Raw genomic sequence first — 5,602 nt, 5'->3', positions numbered from 1 at the left:
CGACCAGTCCATCGTGCATCGAAGGTAATAAAAATTATTTTTAAGGGTATTCTGTCTTGATTTTTGCTTTGATTTTTATCTAAAAAATAAGAAAAAATATACATTAATTTTTTTAAAAATTATTCATTATTTTAGTACTTAAATTACTCAATTAAATCAATATCTATTTTCTATAAATATATTCTAATTTCATATTTTTTTAAATTATAAATTTTTGTAAGAAAATTTAATTTATTCATGAAATTAGGTTTTTAAGAAGATGTTAGCATCATAAATTATCAAAAATATCTATAATAAATACAAAAATGCACCACTTATTATATCCTTCAACTTAAACTTTGTTCGTCCTCGAGTAAAAAAAGAATTTAGAATTAAGTACCGTTTAACTTAAAATTTTGAATTTCATCAAATAATTTTCAAAAGGCTATTGATATTCAGTAGAGCATGAGTGAGGTACGTCATTGAGGTATTAATACTAATTAATGTAGAAGTTAAATCAAAAATACTAAATTTTTTCTGAACTTTTTTAAATTATCTCTATCTTTATCTCCAAATTATTAACCTTCGTATGGACAAGTATATTGTTACTTCCATCCTTCATTTATTATAAAAAAAATATCTTCATATTGTCTACTTTTTGATGCGAACCATGATGCTTACTTAGGCAAAGGGATCCAATGACTTGATGGAAAATCAATATTTAGATTTTTTTTTAATGTTGTACCGCTATTGAGTATCTTAACCTCTTAAGTTTTTTATTCGACCCATATAGCGAGTTTTCAGTCAGTGACTCCTGAACCAGACGGCTTTAGAGTACTAGGTATAGAATATCCCTCAGACTTACTTACTTGAATCAAACAAGCTATGAGTTAAAACTAGCTTTACAATCAAGCTTCTTTGTCCTTCATACCTTTTGATGTGAAACTCAAAGCTTGCTTAGGCAAAAAGACCCGGTTGCTCAGCATGAAGTACTTGAATTTTTTTTTTTTTAAATATATGAAGAAATATATAGTTACCCTACATAAGTCCATAGAAAGTAAACTCTTCTTTAATGCTGGTAGAAAAATTTAGAAATACTCAAAAAAAATTGTTTAAGTTCTAAACTTAACTATTTATTGAGTTTTCTTAATACTTGATCCTTCAATATCTCATAAACTCTCTGATCTGTGTATCAATTTTTTTTAAAAAATATTTGATTTAACTTAATTCTTAAGTGTAATCAAGTGCTTAAATACTAAAATACTAACTTACTTGAGGACTTTAGAAATTCAAAATTTTTTATTATTCTTCTCCTCCAACTTAATCGATATTATCTTCAATAGAGTAAAAAAAATGAAGGATGTATATAAAGAGAAAGAAAAAAGAGAGATACCACCAGATCTAGAAATCTTTTCAAAATTGGTTCTCCCTCCAACTTAGTCAATATTATCTTCAGATCCTTACAAAAAATACTAAGCAAAACTTGATTAATCTAAACAAAATACAAAAGAAAATAAAAAGTAAAAGCTGGATTGTCTCTCAGAAAGTGCTAAGTTTACCGTCTTCAGCCAGATATAATACAGCTCAGTTCAGTATGGGTCTGTTAATGCTACTTGATCAATGGTTTATTTTAATGACATCCTTTCAATGTATGGTTTTAATCTTTGACCATTTACCTTAAAGAATTTTTTTGATTTAGGATCATAAAGTTTGATTGCACCATATAGGAATACTTGATTTACAATGTAAGGTCCATCCCATCTAGATCTTAATTTTTCTGAAAATAATTTTAGCTTTGAATTAAATAACTAGACTTATTGATTTGGCTCAAAGGTTTTCCTTGAAATGTGTTTATCATGAAAGGCTTTCATTTTTTCTTTATAAATTCATGAATTTTCATAAGCCTCTCATCTCAATTCATCCAATTCACTTAGTTGCAACATCCGATTGGAACCAACTTGTTTCAAATCAAAATTTAGTTGCTTGATGCCCAAATTTAGTTTCAAATCAAAATTTAGTTGCTTGTTTCAAGTTCTACCGAAAGATGACATGCTTTTCCATAAATTAATCTGTAGGGAAACATTCCAATAAGATTTTTATGAACTGTCCTATAGGACTATAATGCATCATTTAATCGATCTGACTAATCTCTACGATCAGACCTAATAGTTTTTTGCAGGATGTTCTTGATCTCCCTATTGGATACTTCAATTTGACCACTTATTTGCGGGTGGTATGGTGTAGCTATCTTATGTATGACCCCATATTTTTGCAGCAATGTTCAAAAATAATAGTTTGTGAAGTGGGTACCTCCATCACTAATGATAGCATGTGGAAATCCGAACCTAAAAAAGATATTTCTTTGGATAATTTTTATGACTACCTTATGATCATTGGTTTGTGTTGCTATTGCCTCAATCCATTTAGAAACATAATCGATGGCCACCAAAATGTATTCAAAACCATTGGAGGGTGGAAAAGGTCTCATAAAATCAATTCTCCAAACATCAAAAATTTCAACTACCAAGATGGGATTCAAAGGCATCATGTCTTTTTTTGAAATATTTCCTAAAGCTTGACACCTAAGATATTTTTGGCTAAAATTATAAGCATCTTTAAACAATGTGGGCCAATAAAATCCACTTTGCAATACTTTGACCATGATTTTTCATCCAGAAAAATATCTTCTGCAAGCAAGAGTATGATAGAATTTCAAGATACTCAATTGTTCATTTCAAAAATACATCTACGAATGATCTGATCAGCACAAATTCAAAAAAAATTAGGATCTTCCCAATAATACTTGATTTGAGCAAAGAATCGATCCTTTTCATTCTTAGACCAACCATCAAAAATTTGTTCAACTGCTAAGTAATTCATAATATCCGCAAACCAAGGGGCCTTTGTGTGTGAAACTATTAGAAGTTGCTCATCCAGAAAAGATTCTCCAATTGATGTAGGTTCACAATCTTCAACTAGGATTCTCGATAAGTGGTCTGCTATAATATTTTTAGATCCCTTCTTGTCTCAAATTTTAATATCAAATTCTTGTAGCAGTAAGATCCATCTAATCAATCATGGTTTAGCATCTTTCTTTGAAAGTAGATATCTCAAAGCCGTATGATCCGAATAAATCATGATTTTTGATCCTAACAAATATGATCAAAACTTCTTCAGGGCAAATACTACAGCTAGTAATTCTTTCTCAGTTATGGTATAATTCATTTAAGCTTCATTCAGAGTTCTGCTGGTATAGTAAATCACTACAAGATATTTGTTTACTTTTTGGCCCAAGATAGCTCCTATGGCAAAATTAGAAGCATCGCACATGATCTCAAAAGGTAGTGATCAGTCTGGAGATTGGATGATTGGAGCTTTTATCACAGCTTCTTTCAAAAATTCATAAGTCTTAAGACATTCTTCATCAAAGTTAAAAGGGACATCCTTAGCAAGCAAATTAAATAAAGGGCAGGCTATTTTAGAAAAGTCTTTGATAAAGTGACAGTAAAATCCTACATGACCAAGGAAAGATCGAATTTGTTTGACAAAAATCGATGAAGGAAGTTTAGAAATCAATTCAAATTTTGCTCTATCAACCTCAATCCCTCTCTTTGACATAATATGCCCTAATACGATCCCCTTTTTAACCATGAAATAGCTCTTTTCCCAACTTAAAACTAGATTGGCCTCAATGCATCATTTTAATATTTTTTTCAAATTATTGAGGCAACTCTCAAAAGATTCTCCAAAGACTAAAAAATCATCCATGAATATCTCTAGAAAATCTCCTACCATATCTGAAAATATTGACATCATGCACCTTTGAAAGGTCACGAGTGCATTACATAGTCCGAAAGGCATTCTACGAAAAGCAAAGGTTCCATAGGGGCATGTAAAGGTGGTCTTTTTCTTATCTACTGGGTAGATTGCTATCTGATTGTATCCTGAGTACCCATCTAAAAAGCAAAAATACTGTTGGCCAGCTAGTCTCTCTAAGATTTGATCAATAAAGGATAAAGAAAAATGATCTTTACGGGTGGCTGCATTGAGTTTTCTATAATCTATGCAAACATGCCACCCAGTAGAAAGTCGTGTTGGCACTAGATCCCCATGGTCGGTATGGACAACCGTGAGTCTAGATTTCTTTGGAACAACTTGAGTAGGACTCACCCAGTGGTTGTCTAAAATAGGATAAATGATACCAGCATCTAACCATTTAATTACCTCCTTCTTGACTACCTCTTGCATATTCGGGTTGAGCTATCTTTGTATTTCTCAGATGGATTTGGTATTGTCCTCTGTGTAAATATGGTGCATGCATATTGACGGACTAATACCTTTTCAATCAGTAATGGTCCAACCTATGGCCTTTCTATTTGTTTTCAATACATTCAGCAATTGGTCTTCCTACTTGGGGGTTAGATTAGAAGCAATGATTACTGATAGGGTTTCTCAAGTCCTAGAAACACATACTTAAGTGATTCAGGCAAAGGATTCAGTTCAAGTTGTGGTGGGGCCTGAATTGAAGGACGGAGTGGTTCAGTTTCTAGCTTAGGTAAGGGTTCAATTTTTATTGATCAAGATAGTGAATGTGCTGGGTGAGGTGAATCAAACAAGGCATTCATCTCTTGGTTTTGAGTTTCTTCAATGGGTTCATTTAGAAAATCTTCTTCCTTCAAATCTGAGGAATCAGTTTCAACTATCTCATCTATCAGATCAATTACTGAATAGTTTTTCTCCTTTTGAGCATATTTTAAGGTATTAAAAATATTAATTCTCACCTTTTGATCCCCAAAAGAAATGTCCATAGCTCCTATTTTACAATTGATATTGGCATTGGTGTTGGCAGTGGCTAGGAATGGATGTCCTAAAATTATGGGATTTTGATTCAGCTCTTGGGATGGTTCCATATCAAGTATGAGGAAGTCTACTAAAAAATAACATATGTTGACTTTGACTATAACATCCTCAATCAGACCCCGTGGCATCTTCACAGATCCATCAGCTAGTTGCAAAATAACCGACGTGGGTTTCAGTTCTCCTATCCCAAATTTTTCATAGACTGAGGTTGGAAGTAGGTTGACACTAGCTCCTAAGTCTAACAAAGCTCGATCAAAGATGATGCCTCCTATAACACATGAAATCAAAGGAGCACCAGGATCTTTCATTTTCTGAGGTAATGGATTCAACAGGACTGCACTAACATCCTCAGATAGCATAGTTCTCTCTATGTTTTATGGCTCATACTTTTGGGTGCAAAGTTTTTTAAAAAATTTAGCGTAAGCTGGGACATGTTGAATTGCATCGAGGAGGGATAGATTAATGTGAACTTGCTTAAATAATTTCATTAATTTCTCATTACGTGCTCCTTATTTTTTACGAAAAAAATTGGCTTCTAGGACTGAAGGAAATGAAACTTTTAGTTTATATATCTCGGATAACTCATCCGCTCTCTTCTTTTCTTTATCTTTTTTACTCAGATCAGTAATAATTTTGGACTTAGGTTCTTCTATTAGATTAGTCTCAGTACTAACCTCTTCTTTCAAATTTTTATTTTGGCTAGCATCAGTACTAGCCTCTCTCACTTGATCTAGATATGGATCCTTAAGAATCCTACCACTTC

Source organism: Elaeis guineensis, chromosome 12, assembly GCF_000442705.2.
Source record: "Elaeis guineensis isolate ETL-2024a chromosome 12, EG11, whole genome shotgun sequence".
Lineage (NCBI taxonomy): Eukaryota > Viridiplantae > Streptophyta > Magnoliopsida > Arecales > Arecaceae > Elaeis > Elaeis guineensis.
This window is presented reverse-complemented; position numbering follows the sequence as displayed.